The sequence below is a fragment of the Macaca fascicularis genome, chromosome 4, assembly GCF_037993035.2.
Source record: "Macaca fascicularis isolate 582-1 chromosome 4, T2T-MFA8v1.1".
NCBI lineage: Eukaryota > Metazoa > Chordata > Mammalia > Primates > Cercopithecidae > Macaca > Macaca fascicularis.
In genome coordinates this window covers 68,477,082-68,501,003 of record NC_088378.1, presented here as the reverse complement: position 1 = coordinate 68,501,003, position 23,922 = coordinate 68,477,082, and the positions used below count along the sequence as shown (strand labels likewise).

The window sequence follows — 23,922 nt, the reverse complement described above, 5'->3', positions numbered from 1 at the left end:
GGCTTCCCACCTGGGGGCATGTACCAGTTCTTCAAACCTTTGTGTGTTTCTGATACCTCAGACTACAGCATCTATAAGATAGACAAAGAGTTCTCTTGCTTATACTGGCCCTCTCCCTCCCTTGACTTTTATCAGATACACCAAAACAAAACAAAAAATTCCTTTTAAATTCTGTTAAACATCCCGCAAGATGTGAAGGGAGGAGAAAAGGCAGTGGCTGTATATGAGGAAAATTCCATCTTGACATACAAAAACATTAAAAGTCTGTATACTCAAAGGAGAAGTGAAGAATCAGACTTTTACATGTGGAACAGACAGGGAAACTGGGAGCAATATGGTGTAGTCATCAGATGTGGGTTTCATCTCTGCTACTAACCGGCAGTGCAACCTTGGGTAAGCTGTGCATTTTTCTCAATACCAGTTTCTTCATCTTTAAAGTGTGGGGATTGGATTGAACAATTACTAAGATTCCTTTGATCTCTACTCTGCAGTGTCTTCTCTAGCACCTAAAATAAACCAGAAATTAATGAAAGAGTGAAAATAATATTGTTGTAACTAGAAACTTGGGTACTTGATTGAGTCAGTGCATGAAAACAAGAAGGTAGTGCTCGCTTCGGCAGCACATATACTAAAATTGGAACGATACAGAGAAGATTAGCATGGCCCCTGCGCAAGGATGACACGCAAATTCGTGAAGCGTTCCATATTTTTTACCTGATGTAAATGACGAGTTGATGGGTGCTGACAAGTTGATGGGTGCAGCACAGCAACATGGCACAAGTATACATATGTAACAAACCTGCACGTTATGCGCATGTACCCTAGAACTTAAAGTATAATAATAATAATAAATAAATTAAAAAAAACAAGAAGGTAAAGAAACAATGATTAATTGATTAATAATGATAAATGAGTAATAATAAGAATAAAATACAAAAAAATTAAATAAAGACAAAAATGAATGAGCATATAGTTTTACTTTTTAAAAAGATGTTAAATTCCCTACCAAAGCGGCCATTCATTATCCATAGTTATCAGTTACTGTAAAATACATTGTTGGGACAATGTATATTCTCTTCAGAAGTATATTGCCACTTAAAAACATTGTTTTCCAATAAAAGCACTGAGTTATAAAATCAACCAACATTTTTATTCTAAACTATGGTAGGTAGATATGAAATAAAATTAGGTCAACATGAATAATTTCCTTCATGGCAGGTTACGGAATTTAAAGTACGTGATATTTTCTCTCTTTGAAGTTGACATGTAATTATGTTTGCTTTATGCCAATTTATCTGCCCCTAAATGTTCCAAACTGAAAAAGGGAAAACAAAGCCTGCCTGTAGCTGCCTCTTCCTTCATATCCACACCAGGCCAAAAGACAGAATGGTTGGAGGCATGGTCTCCAAGTGTGTGATTTGGGGGAGGCCTACCCACCCTAAAAGTGTAAGGGCAAAAATGTATCTCTTTGTGTTTTGGGGCTGACTGGCTCAGTAAAACTTTATAAGTCAGTCTGCAGGTACACCACTTCCTCAGTCTTATAAGTGAGGACGTCCTCCTGCATCTGGCCCTTAGGAACCTGACCTCTCCTGATTGGTCATCACTTATTTTCTGGGAAGCAGCCTTCATCAGCCCAAACCCTTCCTGCAGAAGGATGCCCCAGCCTCTCTACTCAGGGGGTACCTTGGCCAGGAGAAACATTTTTTGACGATGTTCTTCTCATTCTCTTCCTTCTGTAACCCTATCAGGTACCCATGGCCGCTATGCCAAAATCACAGGTGAAAAATATATTTTGATTATTTGGCCTAGATTCTCTCCAGGCCTGACTTTCATCTACCAGTGAAAGGATTCTCCTTTATTAAATAAATATTACCTGAGAAAACTCAAGTTCCATTTGGGTCCATCATGTTCCCAGATGAGTGAAGCAACAGGCATCAAGAATTTCAGAACATTAGAATCCTTAAGTAGATCGAAAAACAAATTTGAAGGAAAATCTTACCTCTTACCACCCTCCACTAACCACTAGGGCTTATTTGTTTTTTACTCTTCATCAAGAACAATAAAAATAAAATATAGAGCCGGGCACGGTGGTTCATGCCTATAATCCCAGCACTTTGGAAAGCCGAGGTGGACGGATCACTGGAGGCCAGGAGTTCGAGATAAGCCTGACCAACATGGTAAAACCCCGTCTCTACTAAAAATACAAAAATTAGCCGGGTGTGGTGGTGTGCACCTATAGTCCCATCCACGCGGGAGGCTGAGGCACAAGAATCGCTTGAACATAGGAAGCAGAGGTTGCAGTGAGCGGAGATCATGTCACTGCACTCCAGCCTAGGTGACACAGCAAGACTCTGTCTCAAAAAAGAAAAAATATACATATATACAGCTGAAGATATGGGTTGCAAATTGACCTGAGCCAATTTATCACTTGAAACTGGGAGGCAGATGTTGCAGTGAGCCAAATCACACCACTGCACACCAGCCTGGGTGACAGAGTGAGGGTCTGCCTCAAAAAAAAAAAAAAAAAAAGTATATATATATATATATATATATATATATATATATATCCTTGCTCCCAGATGGTTCATTATGATGAAAGCTAGTCTTGGGCCAGTTTCTGACAAACTTACAAAGCTTTATTAGCAAGCAGGCCCCAAAATTATCATAGAACCCTTCTTCTAGTCTTGGCTCTAAGTCCCCCCACACTCAGATACTAACAAGCACCTTGCATGAGAAGGAGACAGATACCGTGCTATTCTGACAGCAGCTCAGTCAGGCTTCTGGGAAGATCAGGCAGCAGAGACCTTCATGCAGGAGAAGGAGGCAGGGCCAGATGGGCCTCTGGACCTGAGGCACTGCTGCAAGGTGTATGGCTCATGGGCTTGCTGCAAAGGTGTACTATTCCCGGGCAAGGAGGTGGGACCTAGTGTAATCTCTCCAACCTCATAGTTAGAAGACTATTAGTTTAGCCAATTAAAATTGGCTAAACACACCCTCTGCTGTAGATATCTATAACAATATTTATAAAGCTTACATAACCATTTCGAGATCATGGTTTCTTGATTAGGTTCTTTCAAATGCTATCCATGCCACCTAGAGTGATACTAGAGTTAATTTACACATAGGTATATCATAGTGTTTATGCAGAATTATTTTATTTTATTTATTTGTTTTGAGATGGAGTCTCGCTCTGTTGCCCAGGCTGGAGTGCAGTGGTGCCATCTCGGCTCACTGCAACCTCCACCTCCCGGTTCACGTGATTCTCCTGCCTCAGCCTCCTGAGTAGCTGGGATCACAGGTGCTCACCACCACACCTGGTGAATTTTTTGTATTTTTAGTAGATACAGGGTTTCACCATGTTGGCCAGGCTGGTCTTGAACTCCTGACCTTAGGTAACCCACCTGCCTTGGCCCCCCAAGGTGCTGGGATTACAGGTGTGAACCACTGTGCCAGCCCAGAATTATTTTAAATTAGCAGATATAACTTTCTGACATATCCTGCCTATAAATTTGACATCTTTGTACAACATGGTAACTATAGTTAATAACAATGTATTGTATTCTTGAAAATCACTAAGAGCAGATTTTAGGTGTTCTCAACACAAAAAAAAAAGTATGTGAGGTAATGCATATGCTAATTAGCTTAGTTTAGACTTTTTACAATGTATACTTATTTCAACACATTATGTTATATATGATAAATATATACAGTTCTATTTGTCAATTAAATATTAATTTTTAAAACTGACATCTTAAACCACTCTATTATTCCAATCTATCATATTGCTGGAGAAATTGTGGAAATATGCAAATAAGGGCCAGGCGCGGTGGCTCACGCCTGTAATCCCAGCACTTTGGGAGGCCAAGGCCGGCGGATCACGAGGTCAGGAAATCGAGACCACTGTGAAACCCCGTCTCTACTAAAAAAATACAAAAAAATTAGCTGGGCGTGGTGATGATGGGCGCCTGTAGTCCCAGCTACTCAGGAGGCTGAGGCAGGAGAACGGCGAGAACCCGGGAGGCGGAGGTTGCAGTGAGCTGTGATCGCGCCACTGCACTCCAGTCTGGGCAACAGAGTGAGACTCCGTCTCAAAAAAAAAAAAAAAAAAAAAATGCAAATAAGATAGTACAATTTTTGCTTTAGTTTGCCTCCCATCTCAATATCCAGCCATTACAGAAAATGTGTTTGAATAGAGTGCAGAGAAAGGAAAGCACGTGAAAACAAGGTGGCAAAAAGAAATGACCTGGGGCTGGGCGCAGTGGCTCATGCCTGTAATCCCAGCACTTTGGGAGGCTGAAGAGAGCGGATCACTTGAAGTCAGGAGCTCAAGGTCAGCCTGGCCAATATGGTGAAATCCCATCTTTACTAAAAATACAAAAATTAGCTGGGCATGGTGGCGCATGCCTGTAGTCCCAGCTGCTAGCGAGACTGAGACAGAAGAATTGCTTGAACCCAGGAGGCGGAGGTTGCAGTGAGCCGAGATCGCACCACTGCACTCCATCCTCGGGGACAGAGCAAGACTCCATCGAAAGAAAGAAAGAAAGAGAGAGAGAAAGAGAGAAAGAAAGAAAGAGAGAGAGAAAGAGAGAGAGAAAGAGAGAGAGAGAAGGAAGGAAGGAAGGAAGGAAGGAAGGAAGGAAGGAAGGAAGGAAGGAAGGAAGGAAGGAAAAGAAAGGAAAGAAAGGAAAGAAGGAAAGAAATAAATGACCTGGGAATCTAGGGAGTTGTTTTAGCTTAATTAAATTATTTTAGCAGAGCAGAATAAAAAGCATGGTGAGGGATGGGACAAGGAAAGGGATGGAAGAAGATGTGGGTGGAGAACATTTTCTCTACATGCATTCTCTCTGCAAAAGGAGCCTAAGCCCCGTCACAGAGGAGATTTATTTTCTGGGCTTTGTAGGTTAGACATTGGCTTTATTAAGAGTGGCTCTTGGAGCCACTGCTCAGGTAAAGAACACAATGAAAGGGGCCATTGAGCAGAGCTGCTAGATCCATCCCTCCCTGTTAATCAAAGGAACAAACTGAGTTATTTACCAGAGTCATTTACTTTGCAGATAACTCAGACCATGGTTCCTTGGGGCAGGACGATAACTCACTTGATCTATCACCCCCCCAACCCCCCACTGCGCCACTCCTGCTTTATCAGTTACGATAACTCATGCCTTGCCGCCTTCTACTCACTGTTGACATTTGCTTTGGATAATCAATTAATAGATTAAAAGAATGGCATCATTTTATTTAGCAAAACTTGCAGGAACACATTCATTCCTATTCCCCATTGTTTTACTTCATTATCAGTTGATGGTGTTGAGCTTTCACCTATGCATAGAACGGAGAAGAGTGGGAAGAGCAGTGGACAAGAGAAAGGAGACCTAGATTCTTGTCCCAGCTCTGCCACTCACTAAATGTGTGATGACAGCCTGGCCCTTCTCTGAATTGAGACCAGACCAGGTGACTCTAAAGTCTCTTCTGGGACACTGCATCCATTCCTTCAACAACTATTCATTGAGCATCTCCTGCGTGTGAAGTATTGCTCTAGGCTGTATCTGGAGAAAGCAGTAGTGAATAAAGGAGTTGAAGTCCTTAGCCTTGGGGAACCCACTTTCTAGGAGGGGAAGAAAAACAATAAATAAGAAAATAAATACAGGCCAGGCATGGTGACTTATATCTGTAATCCTAGCACTTCAGGAGGCCAAGGCAAGAGGCCAAAATTTGAGACCAGCCTGGGCAATGTAGCCAAACCCCATCTCTACAAAGAAGAAAAATAAAAAGGAAATAAATACATAATATGTCACATTGTGTGATAACTGCTATGGAGGGAAATAAAGCAGAGTAAGGGGAATAGGGTCTGGTGCTATGTTGGATGAGAAGGAAAGACCTCGCCAACAAGGGGGCATTTAATCAGAGACCAGGAAGAGTTGAAGGAGTGAACCATGTGTTCACTGGGTGAGGAGTATTCCAGCAGAGGGAATGGCAAGTTCAGAGCCCCTGAGGTGGGAATGTGCTCCACGTGGTCAAGGAACAGCAAGGCAGCCGGTGTGGCTGGAGCAGAGTGTAGAGGGGAGAAGGGCGGGGATGGGCTAGAGGGTTTGGGGCTGGGGACATGTAGGGCTTGCAGGCGTGGAAGATCTTTGGTTTGAACTCTGAGGAACTTGGGAAACCACTGGAGGATTTTTGACCTGAGAACTGCAGTTTTCTGACTTTTATTGAAACAGAATCTCTCTGGCTACTGACTATAGAGATTAAAGAATAGAAACAGGCCAGAGATTATGGTGGTTCAGATCAGGTTGGCAGTTTGTAGAGGGGGTAGAAAGTGGTCAGTTTCTGTTTCTGGATCTATCTTGAAAACAGAACCAACAGAGTTATGAGACAGAGGGGAGTCAAAGACAACTCCAGGAGTTTTACAACTGGAAGAGTGATGGCTTTTTCCTATTTGTTACTGAGGCGGGGAAGCGTGGATTAAGGTTAGCTTGTGACATGCCAAAAACAAGATGCTTATTAGCTGTCCAAGAGGAGATGTTTCATAGCCCATTGTATATATGAGTCTGAAATTCAAGAGGGGTTTGGAATACAGACATACAGTAGGCCCTGACGGTGTCTTGCCAGTCTCTATGTGGCACACCCTGGCAGTTACCTTCAGCTTGACAGATTGCTTCCATACCTGTTGTTGCAGACAGACAGTTAAGGAAGCCTCCATGATTCCTGCCTCTAGACATTGTCACTTTCGGGTGATGCTTTCCCCGTAAGTGTGGTACCTGTGACGCAAATGGAATAAAGGTGGTAAGATACATGTGATTATGTATACATGATGACGTGATTACATTCCATAGAAGGGTAGTGCCCACCATGCTGGTCTTTCTTTCTCTTGCTGACTATGCGGAAGCAAGTGGCCATGTTGGGCATCCTAAATGGCAAAGAACTGTGGGTGTCCTCTGGGAGCTGAGGGTGGTCTCTGGCCAACAATCAACAAAAATCTGAAGCTCTCAGTCCCATAACTACAAGGAACTGGATGCTGCCAACAATTGTGTGAGTGGAGAAGTAGATCCTGGAGACTTTTCCTGGTCATAGGGCTATTCCTGGCTAGTTCCCAGAGCACAGCAGAAGTGCAAGGGAGTTCATGTCCCCAGGAGCAACTTTTCACCAATGAGTAATAGGAATTGGTGGATGAATAACCCACCTTCTTCAGTCCTTGTTGGGACAAATCTGAGGTGTGCAGTAAAAGCCCAGGACAAATAGCTCAAAGGAACAGAAATTAGAGACTCAGAAGCAGAAGCAGACTTGAAGGAACACTTAATTATGACAAAGGTGGCACTGAAGCATAGTAGGAAAAGAGTGTTCATTTACATCAATGATGTTAAGTTAATAAGATAGTCGTACGGGAAAAAGCAAAACTTGACCTCTACCTCTCACTGCATATACAAAAATCAATTCCAGGTGGATTGTAGATCTAAATCTGAAAGGTAAAATAACAAAGATTCTAGACAATAACATAAGAGAATAATTTATTATTTTTTAAAATTTATTTTTAACAGCTGTATCTTTTTAGAGACAGGGTCTCACCCTGTCACCCAGGCTGTAATACAGTGGCATGATCATAGCTTACTGCAGCTTTGAATTCCCAAGCTCAAGTGATCCTCCTGCCTCAGCCTCCTGAGTAGCTAGGACTATAGGCGCGTACCACCAAGCTCAGCTAATTAAACAATTTTTTTTTTTTTTGTAGGGATGAGGGTCTCAGTATGTTGCCCAGGCTGGTCTTGAACTCCTGGCCTCAAGCAATCCTCCCACCTTGGCCTCTCAAACTGCTGGGATTACAGGCATAAGCCACTGAGCCAGGCCATAAGAGAATAATTTTACATCCTTAGGGGCAGGCAAAGATTTCTTAATCAGGAATTGTAAAGCACTAAATATAAAGCCTACACTATGATAAAAGAGTTTCACTCTGAGATACATACCTGAGAGAAATGAGTCTACTTGGTCACCAAAAGCCATGTACAAAAATGTTTTAGCAAGATAATTTGTAATGATTAAAAAATAGTAACAGCTCAAATGCTCATCAGCAGTAGAACGGATAGACTAAGTATGTCCAGTCACACAATGGAACATTATTTGGTCCAGAAAATGAACAAACAGCTGCCTCACACAACACTGATGACTCTCATGAGCCCCATATTGAGCAAAAGAAGCCCTTGGGGGAAGGGATGCAGAATGAAACATGGAGAACTTCAGCTTTATCTAAGGTGTTGTCCTCATTTTGTAGAAAACGTATGTATGAAACAAAAGTGGAAAACGGCTAACATTTATTAAGCCTGGATAATGAGAATGAGGGGCTGTAGCATTCGTCTTTGTACCTTTGGGGGTATTTTTAAAATGTGCAGCCTCCTCCAAAGACAGAAACAAGCTAAAACATGATACTTGAGCTGAAGTAGTAAGGATGTCCCCAAGAAAGTCCAATTTTCTTTTCTACTAAAGCCCCTATGTTTCATACCACACAGTTAAGTATCCAGTTACTGATTATCTTGCTTCATTGGTGTCTTAATTCTGGCTGCCATAACAAAATACCATAGACTGGGTGGCTTGAACAACAGAAACTTATTTCTCACAGTTCTAGAGGCTGGGAAGTCCAAGACCAAAGTGCCAGTAAGGCAGGTTTCATGCTGAGGCATCTTCTCTTGACTTGCAAGCAGCCTCCTTCTCATTGTGTGTTCACATGACAATCTTCTTTGTGTGCTCACATGTGGAGAGAGAGAGAGAGAACAAGCTTCGATTTCTCTTCTTTTTTTGTTTTTCGTTTTGTTTTTGAGATGGAGGTTCTCTCTTGTTGCCCAGGCTGGAGTGCAATGGCACGATCTCAGCTCACTGCAACCTCCGCCTCCCGGGTTCAAGAGATTCTCCTGCTTCAGCCTCCCAAGTAGCTGGGATTACAAGCGCCCGCCCGTCACCATGTCCAGCTAATTTTTTGTATTTTTAGTACAGACGGGATTTCACTATGTTGGTCTCGAACTCTTGAACTCAGATGATCCGCCCACCTCAGCCTCTAAAGTGCTGGGATTACAGGCGTAAGCCACCACACTCAGCCTGATTTCTCTTCTTACAAGGGCCCTAATCCCCTACTAGGGCCCACCCTCATGACCCTATCTAGCCCTAATTACCTCCCAAAGGCCCCATCTTCAAATGCTATCACACTGGGGGTCAGGGCTTCAACATGTGAATTTGCTGGGGAGACACATTCTATCCATAACAATTGGCTAATTGCTTCATGCTTATTATTCTTGCTATCCAAACTACACTGTAAATGCAGATCACAGACTGAGTAACAGGTCTCCAGTACTTCCTCTGGTTCTTGAGTGATTTACGGATTGATTGTCAGAAGTAAATTTGGTAATCTCAGGCAAGACATGTAACACTCCCTGCCACATTTTGCCCATTCGTGTAAATTCTTTCCTGTGTACTTTTATATGCATTCCTTATTTCCCTAAGGTTTTGCTATAATAGGCCTCAATGAATATTTATTGAACAAATAAATGAATTTTAGGGGAGACCCATATACAGAGTCACATATTTTCCCCATCTGGCCGATGCAAGGAATTTTAAGCTGCATCTCTTCTACTGGCTGTGGAACCTGGCAAAATGCCAACATCTCCATAGAAGTAACACTTTAAAATGTTATTAGCTATACATACTTCAGTGTGAACAAGGAAACTGAAGCTAATTCCTGATATAAGCCATTTTGAGCTCTAGAAGTCTAAGGAAGGACAATTGTGAGGGACCAGAAGGGGAAGCTTGAAGGCACCAAAGAAAAATAATAGCTCCTTTGCAATTTTGCCTAAAGCTCCAGAATATTGGTAAGCAAAATAATAACAATCAGATTTCCTCTTGCTGTTTGTATTATTTCATGGCATTGATCTGAAAAACAGTCAATTATCACTAAAGCTCTTTCTACCTCCTTATTCTTGATTCCCTCAAAACATTTATCCTGTGCCTATGTGATGTACTGTAAAAGTACCTGGCCCCATTCCCTTCAATATTCAGCCTTTTGAGGGCCAGGGCTAGGAGCCTCCAGGCAGAAAGGAGGTAGAGCCAGAGAGCAGGCTGCAAGCTGAGCCTCTGCTGAATCCCTGGAGAAGCTTGCCCTGGCGGGGGTGGCAATAACATAGGCATCTGTCAGGCCCTTGCCATCTCCACCCACAGCAATCCCTGGCAGCAGCACAGGCCTAACTGTGGGGCCCTGGGTTGGGCATTCTGTGGATAATGCAGGACTGCCAAGGGCCTGGAGAGGTAAGGGCCTCTCTCAATGCAAGTGGCTTCACTAGTTTGGACGAGAAACACAAAATCACAGGATCCCCATGACTGGTATATATTTGAGAAACTCACTTATAAAAAAGATGCCCCCCAGAGGACACGAACAGACACTTTACAAAAGAAGACTTACATGCTGCCAACAAGTATATGAAAGAAAGCTCAACATCATTGTCATGGGAGAAATGCAAATCAAAATCACAATGAGATACCATCTCACACCTGTTGGAATGTTAGGTCTTTATTAAAAAGTCAAAGAATAACATGCTGGCAAGGTTGCAGAGAAAAGCAAATGCTTATACACTGTTGGTGGGAGTGTAAATTTGTTCAGCCATTGTGGAAAGCAGTGTGGTGATTCCTCGAAGAGCTAAAAACAGAACTACCATTCAACCCAGCAATCCCATTCATCACTGGGTGTATACGGAAAGGAATATTAATCATTCTGCCATAAAGACATATGCACTCAAAAGTTTGTTGCAGCACTGTTTATAATAGCTAAGACATAGAATCATCCTAAATGTCCATCAATGACAGATTGGATAAAGAAAATGTGGTACTTATACACACAACATGGAATACTATGAAGCTGTGAAAAAGAATAAGATCAGGTCTTTTGAAGGAACATGGATGGAGCTGGAGGTCGTTATCCTTAGCAAACTAATGCAGGAGCAGAAAACCAAATACCACATATTCTCACTTATAAGTGGGAGCTAAATGATGAAAACACATGGATGCATAGAGGGGAACAAAACACACTGGGGCCTATTTGAGGGTAGAATATGGAAGGAGGGAAAGGATCAGAAAAGATAACTATTGGGTACTAGGCTCAATACCTGGGTGACACGAGTTTACGTATGTAACAAGCCTGCCCGTGTACCCTCAAACCTAAAATAAAAGTTTGTGAAATCAAAAATAAAAATAAACAAGATGCCCCCAAGGGCATGGATTCTGTGGCTCCCCTCACACTTTAGAGGATTCAGGAATGATAAATACCAGTTACCCTCTCGGTTAATCAAGAGATTATTCATATTCCGACCTCAAATTGTTTAACCTGAATCTAATCATGAGGAATGAGGAAATAATCAGGCAAATTGAATTGGAAATTGGAAATTGAAGGATGTTCTACAAACCAACCAGCCTGCCCACCCCAGCTAGTCAAAGTCAGGGAATGGAACCATGATAGTTGACTTAGAAGTTGGAAATTATCTTGAGCTGTGGCCAGATCACCTTCCCCTTAGCTGGAGAGAGTTGGACCCCTAAACAGCACTGAGGTCCTGTTTGGCAGGGAGAAGGGACTGCCACCAGTACAGTCAGCAACAGAAGGGTTGGGTCCAAGTCTGAACATTGACATATTTGAGCAGGTGGAGAAGGAGGGAGGAAGTTAGGGGAAGCTTTATGAACAAGAATGCAAGGTAGCATGCAAGAACAGAAATGCATTCTACTGGGTTTGCATTCTTTACGTCATGAGGAACACAATCTAACAGAACGCAAAAATAGAAGCAAGTACAGGTAGAGCATGGTGGCTCACGCCTACAATCCCAGCACTTTGGGAAGCCGAGGCTGGAGGATGGCTTGAAAGTTCGAGACCAGCCTGGGCAACAAAGTGAGAGTCCATCTCTATACAAAATCAAAAAGTTAGCCAGATGTGGTGGCATATGCCTGTGGACCTGTGGTCCCAGCTACGCAAGATGCTGAGGCAGAAAGATCACTCGAGCCCAGGAGTTTGAGACCAGCCTGTGCAACAGAGTGAGGACCCATCTCAAAAAAAAAACAAAAAAAGAAGAAAGGAAGGAAGGGAAGGGAGGGAGGGAAAGAAAGAGAGAGAGAGAGAGAGAAAAGAAAAGAGAAAAGAAAGAAAGAAAAGGAAAGAAAGGAAAGAAAGAAAAAGAAAGAAAAGAAAAGAAAAAAAGAAAAGAAAAGAAAAAGTAAGTATAGTGCCTGGTGTCCAGTGAAACCAGTGAGATGATGGGCTGGACTAGAACTTATGACAGAAGTTCGCAGGCGTGGAGGATAAATGGGAGAGACAGCTATGGAAAGCCTTGATGAGCAAGGAGAGTTCTTCTAATCAAATTGAAGGATACAGGACAGCCACCGTGGGTCCCTTGGCAGTGGCTTGGTGAGCAGAGACCATCATTTTAAGAAATGCCAGTCTGAAATGAGCCAGCAATTTAAATATTTTTAAAAGTTCAAGTACTGTTTTAATTTTATTCCTTTTCTCTGCAAGCCCGGGACACCGAACCTGGAGATGTAGCCATTTCTCTTTAAAAGTGGTGCTGCCAAGTGAAGCAGGCCTGCCAGAGAATGCAACCTGCAATATAGAAGAAACTAGCACAGGCATTCTAGATTGTTCCAGTGGAATGTAGCATCTACTTGAATTTTGCTAAAGCAATGCCAAGTTTTTCTCTTTCAGTGAGTTTGAGTTCCTATGGGCTAGAGAAATCATTTTTCAACTCCTAAGCGTAATACCATCACTGCGAAACCAGCAGGAATTAAACTTCACCTCTCCCATTCCTCTCACTTTTTAAACTGTTTTACCGCAATTTACCTCCCGCAGGACACTTTGCCCTCTGAGCAACCAGAGATGCTAAGCTCAAGTCCACGTAGCGCTCCCCTGTGCCTTTTCTCACGACTGTAGGGCACAAGCCACTCCACTTCTCAGCCTTGGCTCATGGTTAATTAGCCACCAGGACTTAGTTTAGGGCCAAATTCAGCTCATATTGCAACCTTCTGGCTGCCAGGGCAGAAACAAAGTTTCAAGGCTGTTCTGTCCAAACAATTTGCTCCACAGAGCAGATTAATTTCATACTGGCAAAATCCATACACTTAATAATTATCTAGACTGGAGGAAAAATACCAGTAAATCGATTGCCACATAAAATACAATTTAAAGAATAGAGCACAAAGAGAAGAAATCTGGGCGTGTTCAACCTTCACCTTCAATGGCTCCTTTTTGCCCTTAGTAAACCAATCAGCACGGGTAAACTAACCAACAGTAAACCAACCAAGCCCCTTGTAAGTCAGCCTCCTGCTGACACTCCCCTACCCATACCTACCCTATATAGCAGTCACACACAGGAAATCTCTTGCAGGTCAAAGGCCCCATGCTCTCCTGGGTCTCCATGCCTTTGCACGTGCTGCTCCCTCTGCCTGGTGCCTTCCTGCCTAGCTCACTGAATCATCCTTCAGAATGCAGTTCAGGGAGCATCTCTGTATGACATCCCTGACCATCATGTCAGTTGAAGTGCTTTCTATGCCTTGCCATAGTCCCCGCCATGGCTGTATCTGATGAGTGTGTTGATCTGTTTAGCTTCACACTAGGTTTAGCAGGGATCTAGCTGGCCTTTCATTCTTGTACCCCCAGCCCAAGCCCTTGTTATCTATTCCAGGACTTCTGCAGGCACTTTCATAACAGGTCTTGATGCTTCCAATCAACATCTCCCCTCCCCAGTTCTTCCTTTTCACTGCCTCCAGAGTTGTATCTCTAAAACTCTTCATTCCCCTTTCCTTCTGCTTACAAACCTTCTATTGTTCCCCATTGCCCCAACTCCGTGGCAAGCATTCAAGACTCTTGCCAACCTGATGCCAAATTTCTCCTTTGTTTTCTTCTTCTACCGTTTCAGGCCATAGATTCATGCCACAGTCAAGAGTTCCCCAAAGGGGACATAAAATGTCTCTTTTCCACATTGGCTCATGAGGTTTTCTCCTTTTCCATACCTGATAGGCAAACTTCAATTGTAAGACCAGGTAAAACGTTACCAGTAAATAGCTCTCAACTCCTGAGCCGGAATTCATTGCTTCTCTAGGGGCTGGTAACTTGGTCCAGTTCTGCTCAGCTGCTCCTTTGTTGCAGACCGAGCCCCTGACCAGAAGCCTCAGCTGCCCCAGCAGATGGTGGCTAGAATTTTTTGAGTTGTTTTTAACCTGGTGCTCTGAGGCTGGGGTGAACCCAGGGAGCTGAAGCAGCAATGCCACCCCCCAACACATCATACACACACACACGCACACACACACCAGGCACACACATAACATGGACTTACAACATGCCATCATGTTGGCATGATGGGCACGTTGTAAGGATGGGCTGGCAGGGCACCGTGACTCACGCCTATAATCCCAGCACTTTGGGAGGCCGAGGCAGGCAGATCACTTGAGGTCAAGAGTTTGAAACTAGCCTGACCAACATGGTGAAACCCTGTCTCTACTAAAAATACACACACAAAATAAATTAGCTGGGCATGGTGGTGGGCGCCTGTAATCCCAGCTACTCTGGAGGCTGAGGCAGGAGAATCGCTTGAGCCCAGGAGGTGGAGGTTGCAGTGAACCTAGATCGTGCCATTACACTCCAGCCTGGGTAACAGAGTGAGACTGTCTCAAAAAAAAAAAAAAAAAAGAGAAAAAAAGAAAAGTAAACAAAAAAAAAGGATGAGACTCTGTCTTGAGCACTGACCAGGTACTCCATTCCTCCTTGTCACTGGATTCTGTCCTGAATTCCATCCAGTATGGCCAGGGGCACCTCCTTGGTGCCCTGTTACCTGCTTTGTCATGAACCCCATCTTGACCCCAAGTGGAATGACCACTCGGTCCACTGTAGGCAGCCTTCATGAATGCACCTTTCTATAGCAGGATCCACTTAAATCTTCCTGAAGAGGGCACAGAGAAACAGGCTCTTAAAACCTGCATCTGTACTCTCCAACTCTTAACACAACCTGGTACACAGTTTTCTCAGGCAGCCCATGCAGAGTACGTGTGGAGATGTGTATTATTCTAATCCTTCCAACACAGCTTCTCCAGACACGCCTTCCCAGGGCCAGTTCAGAGCAGGCTGGATGGACAGTGCAGTGTCTACCCTTGACGTGCAGTCCAGCTTACTCAGTGATGCTTCCTGCTGCACGTAGATGCCCACAGCTGGTGGTGTTCCAAGGTGAGAAGGTGGGAGGGGAGCCAGATGCATGCTTTGCTACAGGTGCAGACAGTAGAGGTTTATAAGCAATAATAAAACCAAATAAAAGGTAATCCACTTTTTATGAAAAGCCCATGAACTGACAATTGCCCACAAATGGGCAATTCTACATAATGGCTGTGATAAAACGCCTTCCTCACAATGTAGGTTTTGGGTTTAAATTCTAAACAATTTCTGTGAGTTTTAATTAAATACATGTAAACTTCAAATTAGCAAATTGTATTACTTATCCATTGATATGCATTGTTCTCTACATGAAAGCGAATTTTGGAACTCCCTGTTAGTCGTACTGTCTCCTAATACACACAGTCTCACCTGCACAGTCTCAGTGGCGCCAGGATAAGCCCAGAAAGGTCAGAGTTTTTCTGGGTTTCCACCAAGGCAGTTGTTTATCCATCTCCTGGGTACTATATATGTCTGCCTTTACATAATGCAGTTGAAACAAAGAGAAAACAATGACTATAAAGATAAAGAAATAGAACTTCAGTTGCTTCAATATTGCCATTCCACGTAACCACTTGTAGTTTTTATTTGTATTTTTAAAAATGTAGCAGTGAAACAGAGCATGCACTTGAAGGTATGGTATTTTTTAAACTCTTTTAGAATGGAGGTTAAATTTCTAGAACATAAAAATAACAATTTTAAAGTGTACATTCCGTGGCATTTAGTAAATTAACAATGTTGTACAACCATCACCTCTGTCTAGTTCCAAAACTTTTCATCATTCCCAAAGGAGACTCCATACCCATTATGCAGAGTCACTCCCCGTTCCCCTCCATTTTTGGTTGCAAGTACAAATTTTAGTTCACACATGACATTTTTTACTAATTTTTAAATGCATATATATATATATATATTTTGTTTTGTTTTGTTTTGTTTTGAGATGGTGTTTCTTTCTTGTTGCCCAGGCTGGAGTGCAATGGTGCAGTCTCAGCTCACTGCAACCTCCACCTCCCAGGTTCAAGAGATTCTCATGCCTCAGCCTCCTGAGTAACTGGGATTACAGGCGCCCACTACCATGCCTGGCTAAATTTTTTGTATTTTTAGTAGAGAAGGGGTTTCACCACGTTGGCCAGGCTGGTCTCAAACTCCTGACCTCAGGTGATCTGCCCGCCTCAGACTCCCAAAGTGCTGGGATTACAGGTGTGAGCCACCATGCCTGGACATAATATATTTTTAGTTTGAAATTTTCTTTATTATTATTTGTTATAAACTGTAATGTTATCTCAGACTACAACAAACATGTAGGTATAAGTCTTCCCTGTCTATTTCTTTTTATTTTACTCTAATATTTATTTCACTTCTTTTTTCTTTTTTTCTGGCATAACAGTATATATGAAGTTCAATTTTTAACATTTACTGACTGTTTTTTTCCTGGACATTGTTATTATCTATTCCATTTTTATGATTATTACTGAAGATAACTTTGTTGTATAGATGAAGATTGATAAAAATGAATTCACTCTGGGCATCAAACAAGCCAGATTCACACTGACCATAGCTGCAGAAATGTTGCTTGGTCCTTGTTGGATCATCAGTCCTTTCATTGCTGTTTCTGCTCTGCAGTTGGGGTCACAGAGCTTGCTGCCTCCTCCTCACTCTGTAGTCATGCATGGGGAGTGTAGAGGAGGAAAAAACTTTTTTCCTCTTCCTCCTGGGTTCTCCAGCTAGGGGCCTGCAAATGAGACTGACAAAAGACAGTCTAAAAAACAGGAGAAAAACAGAGTTTATTAACATGTGCAATGCACATCCTCACAGAAGGAACACGGTGATGAGCAAGTCAAAGGGATGGTTAGGGGCTGGGGCTTATATAACATCTTAACAAAGAACAATAAATTTGTAGAGAAGTGATGAGACAAAGGAAAGGATTTTAGGATTCCAACGTGCTGTGGTTTCAATGTCCTTTCCAAGATTCATGTTGAAATTTATTGCAGGGCCAGGCATGGTGGCTCATGCCTGTAATCCCAGCACTTTGAGAGGCTGAGGTGGGAGGATCACTTGAGCCCAGGAGTTCAAGAGCAGCCTAGGCAACATAATAAGACCCCATCTCTAAAAATAATTTATTGTAGGATGTGGAGCTTTTAAGAAGTGATTAAGTCATGAAAGTTCGACCCTCATGAATGGATTAATGCTGTTATCACAAGAGTAGGTTAGTTATTGAGAGTGGGTTCCTGATAAAAAGGATGAGTTTGGCCAGATTTCCTCTCTCTCTGTTTCACGGACTCACTTCCACCTTCCTCTCTTTAACCATGGAATGAGTATTGACAGATGCAGGTGCCATTCCCTTGGACTTCCCAGCCTCCAGAACTATGAGCCAAATAAATCTCTTTTCTTTATAAATTATGCAATCTGCAGCTTCTGTTATAGCAGCAGGAAACAGACTAAGACACAAGGGCAGAAAACTGTGGGAAGATAAATATATGAGGGAAACTAATAGAAAGTCAGGATTGTCTTAGTAAGGTTTGTGGTATAGATTCCCCTCATGCTGTCACTGGGCTAATTAAAAAAAAAAAGCCAGGTGTGGTGGCTCACATCTGTAATCACAGCACTTTGGGAGGCTGAGGCGGGCAGATCATGAGGTCAGGAGATCGAGACCATCCTGGCTAACACGGTGAAACCCTGTCTCTACTGAAAATACAAAAAAATTAGCTGGGCGTGGTGGTGGGCACCTGTAGTCCCAGCTACTCAGGAGGCTGAGGCAGGAGAATGGCATGAACCCGGGAGGCGGAGCTTGCAGTGAGCCCAGATCGCGCCACCGCACTCCAGCCTGGGCGACAGAGGGAGACTCCGTCTCAAACAAAACAGAAAAAAGTCTGGTGATTAAGCATCTAAGCCTACTTCTAGGCAAATGGTGGGGGAAGGAGAGTGTTTTTATGGTGTCCGCTGTTTTCAATTGTCTTCAGCTTCAAATAATCCTTACGCCAAAGTACAAATTTTAGGGTGGCATATTCTGATCCCCTACAGTAGCCATCTCTAGAACTAGCTCCACTCAGGAGAGACTGATGCTCCTTTAGCTTCTTCCTCTTCTCTGAGTCCCTTACATCATAGGGAAGCCCAGTGTTTCCAGCTTTCACTGCCCCTCATTAGAAATAGGTTGGAGATCTCCTCCCAGAAAACTGGCTGGGGCAGGTGAACTCAGCACACACCCTGGGGGCACAGTTCACAGAGTGGAGCAAGCTCCAGCACATCCAGAAGATTTCATGGAGCTTCTTTTTTCAAACACTCTCCTTAGTAGACAGGCATGTCTAAAAATAAATAAACAAACTTGGAAGTATTGCAAAATATTTTCTCTCGACAAGTATAACTGAATGATCTTGCCTCGCCAGAGGCGTGAGGACTTCCTAACCCTATCTCTATGGGTCTGACATGTTTACACCCAGCAGCCCTTAGCCTTAGTGATAGGAGATTATTTGAGCCACTTTGGAGATCTGGGTGCCCATTACTTGAGGACTATTTTTTTAGGTTTAGGTATATGTTTTAGTATTAAAGAGAAGGCTGAGATAGTATCATCAATTACCTATCCCAATGAGCCCGAGAGGTGTGATAACCAAATTGGCTTAAAAGCTTTCATCTCCTCACTCTACACACAACATTGCCAAGAACCTCCCCATAAATTGAGGCTAATCCACAGAGAGGCTGATAAAGCTCCAGCTTTGGGGCTTCTCACTTGTACAAGCTTCTTCCAAAGCTCCATACCTAATTGTGTATTCATCATTTGTGTTCTTTTTCTTACAGAGGTCTGAGGGGAAAAAGAGCCAAACTATTTTTCTCCTCCTATACTCACACAACATAGAACGTTTCTTTGATGAGCTATTTCTCCACGTACCAAGCAATTCTCCAGCAGACACCAGCTGGATGTCCTCTAATTCAGTTTAATTCTGACACTGTCTACCTGGTGATAGTATCAGATCCCACTGGTTAAGAGCTTGGTCCCACAAGTTTGCTCCTACCCCCAACTTCAGATGCCCATCAAAAGCCCCAGGTTGTGACCTGTGCTTCTGACCACCAGCTATAAATTGGGATTCCCACAACCCCCTCCTTGGGTTTGATTTATTTGCCAGAGTGGTGAACAGAATTCAGGGAAACACTTTACTTATGTTTATCCGTTTATTATAAAGGATATCATGAAGGATACAGATGAACAGCCAGATGGAGGAGACACACAGGGCAAGGTATGTGGGAAGGGGCACAAAGTTCCCATGCCCTTTCCAAGCATGCCCTCCAGGTACCTCCACATGTTTTGTTATCCAAAAGCTCATCCAAGCTCTGTCCTTTTGTTTTTATTTCATGGAGGAGTCATTATATAGACATAACTGATTAAATCATTGACCATCAGCGATCACCTGAACCTTCAATCCCTCTCCCCAACCTGGACATTGGGGGCTGGAGCTGAAAGTCCCAATTCCCTAATCATGCCTTGGTCTTTTGGTGACCAGCTTCCATCCCACAGCTATCTAGGAGCTCCCAGCCACCAGTCATCTCATTTGCTTACAAAAAGACACTTATCTCTTTGGAGATTCCAAAGGTTTTAGGAGTCAGGTGTCAGGAACCAGTGGCAGGGACCAAATATGTTTTATTTATTATATCACAATATCATAACAGGGTTCCCCAAATTATATAAACTTCAAGCCCCACAAATTCTGGATTGACCCCTGCTTCTACATACCCCTTTAATGGACCTGTGTGAGAATTTCTAAGGGAACTATGCCCCTGAGTAGACACTTAATTTGATTAGCTAGTGCCAGATCTTTCTCCAACCTGTGCTCCCACCAGCAGCAGGAAAACCTTATTCCCACACCTCTGCCAGCATTGGCATTCTCGAGCTCTCTAAATTCTCTATGCTAATAGCTGTGTAATAGCCTTACAGCCTTACACAGCCTTGAGTGATTGTAAATTGCCTGAATATGTCACACATTTTTCTTCTGGGATACTATCAGGAGTTCTTTGTATATTCTAGATATTCATCCCCTTTGTCACTTTTAGACCTCATAATCTCTTCCCAAACTGTCATCATCTCTTCAGTTCAACTGCAATGTCACTTGTTCACAGAAATACTTAATTTTGATGTAATCCGATCTATCAATTTGTCTTGTGGCTTGTACTTTCAAAGTCTTATTTAAGGATTTCTTTACCCCTTCCAGGTCGCAATGCTTTTCTCCTGTTAACTTTATGACCTTATCTTTCATATTTAGGTCTCTTGTATGTTGGAAACTCCTTTGTATGTGGGGTTAGATATGGATCCTACTTTAATTTTCTCTATCCTTTCTTTCTGTGCCTATTTTTCTATCACCATCTACTAAACAATCCTTCCCCCCCCAATTAAACTGTGGAGCCAACTCGACATTGTACAAAATTCACAGGCAAGGGCAGAGCTACCTGTGAACCATCTATTCCACTCAACTGCCACATTCAAAACAACTTTGTAGGGTGTCTTGCTATCTGGTGGGTAATTTCCCCTCTTTATTGTACCATTTGATTTAGCTCCCTGTGGAACTTATTTTTTCCTATACATTTTATTTATTTATTTTTAAAATATGGAATGCTTCACAAATTTGCATGCCATTTTTGCAGAGGGCACGCTAATCTTCTTCATATCATTTCAATTTTAGTATAGGTGCTACCACAGTGAGAACCCCTACACATTTTAGAATAAGTATATCAAGTATCTATTAAAAAAAATACAGCTAGGATTTTAACTGGGATTGCACTAGTTTTATAAGTTAATTTGGGGATATTTGACATCTTTCTAATTTAAGTCATGTCATCTAAGACCTGGCATGTCTGAGGGGAGAGAATTGTGAGAAGATATTAAAGTAGATATTAATGAATGTCTTGGAGACAGTCCCAAATCCTGTCCTTACCATTGGCCTTGCTTGAGTTTGGGGGGTGGGCAATAAAAACCCATTTTAGTGAAAGAAGAACTGGGTGCAGAGGGAACTATGCTTCACTTCCCTGGGTGTGAACCAGAGGCTCTGCAAGCATATAAAAGAAGCCCCCATCTGGTAAGGATTGAGTGAGAGGCCAAGGAAGTCAGTGTCTCAGAAGCCCCCGCAATACAGCAGGGGGAAGAAAAAGCAGCCAAGCATGCCCAAGCGTGCCCAAGCACCACAGGCTTGCAGAGCCAAAGGAACCTGGGAATATGTGGGCCTGGTGACGTGAGGCCATGGTGGATTTGGGCACAAGTGGTAGATGCCAGCGCATGACTAAGAGGACAAGATGTGCCAAGTTTCGGCTGAGTCAATGCCAATGGAAGGCAGAGAATAGTGTGAGCCAGAAGCTCCCTCTCACCAGCGCCTGGGTGCTGCAGTGCCCTCTCTCTCTGCACAGGAACTGCGACAGCCTTCAGGGAGAAGATGACCTAGGAGGAGAGGAAAGATCCAGAAATTGACTATTGATTCAAGGAGTCGTGAGTTTTAAAGCAAAAGTTATCCTGAATTGATAGGTTCAGTTTTGTGGAAATAAATAGTCACATTTTATTTTTACCCCTGAGATATTGAACTATGATGGTTATATAAATTTCATATCCACTATACAACTTTTAGTTTCTGCAGACTGGATTTCAGTAGTAGAATAAAATCTGTTGAGGAGGGACTTAGAGAAATAAATATGACGTAACTATAGTGAGGCAGGAAGAAATTGAGGCACAGGCCGGGCGCAGTGACTCACACCTGTAATCCCAGAAATTTGGGAGGCTGAGGCGGGCAGATCACTTGAGGTCAGGAGTTCAAGACCAGCCTGGCCAACATGGTGAAACCCCATCTGTACCAAAAATACAAAAATTAGCCGGGCGTGGTGGCACACACCTATAATCCCAGCTACTTGGGAGGCTGAGGCAAGAAAATGGCTTGAACCCAGGAGGCGGAGATTGCAGTGAGCCAAGATCATGCCACTGTACTCCAGCCTGGGTGACAGAGCGAGACTCTGTCTCAAAAAAATAAATTTAAAAAAAAAAAAAAAAAAGGAAGAAAGAAATTGAGGCTTAAAGAAACCAAAGGCTTTGCTTCTCATAAAAGTGAATTAATGGCAGTCAAATGTGGACGATTTTATCATTTCCAGGCCTCACTGTTTCTAAACTTAAACAAATACTTTGAGGGGATTCTGGAATAATCCTCCCGAGACCACAGCCCTACTCACAGAGCTCTTCTAGGTCATGGAAGCTGACCTGCAGAAGAGGGAGCACTTCAGTGTGGCCACCTCTCTGCAGAGTAAAGTCATCGCCACACAAGAAGTGTCCAGAGCATGGAGGCTGGCTGGGTTTCCTGCTGTTGCCTGGTGACGCCCTGTCTCAAACAGGATGTGCAGCCCCTCGGGAGGTCAGCCATCCTGCAGCTGGTCTGGAAAGACCCCTAGTCCAGTGGGAAGAGACAGGTGTGGCTTTTATTTTAAGAGATGGGGTCTTACTATGTTGCCCAGGCTGGTCTTAAACTCCAGTACCTCCCAAAGCATTGGGATTACAGGCGTGAGCCACAGCACCTAGCCTTGTGTGGCTTTTAAATATCCTTTGTTTATGGACTAAAATGCTCTCTAAAGAAAGGTAGATACTGCTTCTAAGATGCATTCTGTTTTAGTTCTGGCATTGGAGGAGTTTGGAGTGTTTTCTGTGTACAACTCTCCCTGTACCTCTAGCACAAACAGACAGTGAGCACCCTCTCTCCTACCCCTCACCAGCTCTAGGGAACCCAGAGGCATGGAGGCAGGCCACTTCTCCTCTGAGGAGAGCCTCCTCCATCCCATGCAGTCTTTGGGCATCAGCTGCTGCCCCTGCTGTATTGGCCAAGGGGACCCCGTCTTGTAATGGCCTCTGGTTGTAGAGTCCAGGCAGATCTCACCTTCCAACCTAGCCTTCTCTGAATTTGCTGGCCAGCCATCATCATCTTCTTCTCTACTTTGAAATGGAGGCTCAGGAACTTTGACTCTTTGTCCTTATCATTTGTAGGGGCCTGTCATAGAGCTGGCTGCGCGGTGTTCTGTCCAGGCCCCTTGGCCACCGTTGCTCTGCTGCTGTGGTACCATGAGGGACATGAAGCTTCACTAGGGCTCAGAGTCACTCCAGAACTCACCTTGGGGAGGGAGACCCTAGTCTTTCCACCCTGGGAGCCCCGCATGTTGACCTGAGGCATCTATTCTACAGCCTGTTCCCCCAGCACTCAGCTAGGGTAGGAAGCAGGGACCCCAAACCTGCGTCCATGTTCTCATCCTCTGATTTGATACAGCTCACAAGGCAAGGATGGTTTTTACTTTTTTAAATGGCTGAAAAGAAGAATAATAGTTTGGGACACATGAAAATTATATAAAATTCAAATTTCTGCATCCATAAACTTTTAGTGGAACACAGTCATACTCATTCCTTCACATATTGTCTATGACTGCTTTTGTGCAACCATAGCATGGTGGAGTACTTGCAGTGGAGACTATGAGGCCCACAAAACCTGAAATATTTACTGTCCAGCCCTTTGCAGTAAAGGTTTGAGACCAACCCCTGGTCTAGGCTGAACTCTCCCTCTCCTGGTAGCTGTGTATAGTCAAAGCTACTAGTGCTCCCAGAAAGGTGGGGAAGAGCAGATGAGACAACTTCTACCACCAGCCCAGCAGCTGTCAGAGTAGGGGCTGTGGCTTTTATCATTATTCTTAGGACCAGTACATATTTCTCTGATGGTAAATAATTT

At 43.3% G+C, this 23,922-nt stretch overlaps 2 non-coding genes across 2 annotated transcripts; one reads left to right on the top strand and one right to left on the bottom strand.

Moving 5' to 3' along the window:
* The first annotated feature begins 604 nt into the window (after window positions 1-604).
* On the top strand, window positions 605-711 carry LOC123573125 (U6 spliceosomal RNA). Its single transcript, XR_006697874.1, has one exon. It is a non-coding gene; the product is annotated as a U6 spliceosomal RNA (small nuclear RNA).
* A 20,073-nt stretch (window positions 712-20,784) lies between these two features.
* LOC123573187 (U6 spliceosomal RNA) lies at window positions 20,785-20,889 on the bottom strand. Its single transcript, XR_006697924.2, has one exon. It is a non-coding gene; the product is annotated as a U6 spliceosomal RNA (small nuclear RNA).
* Window positions 20,890-23,922: the final 3,033 nt, after the last annotated feature.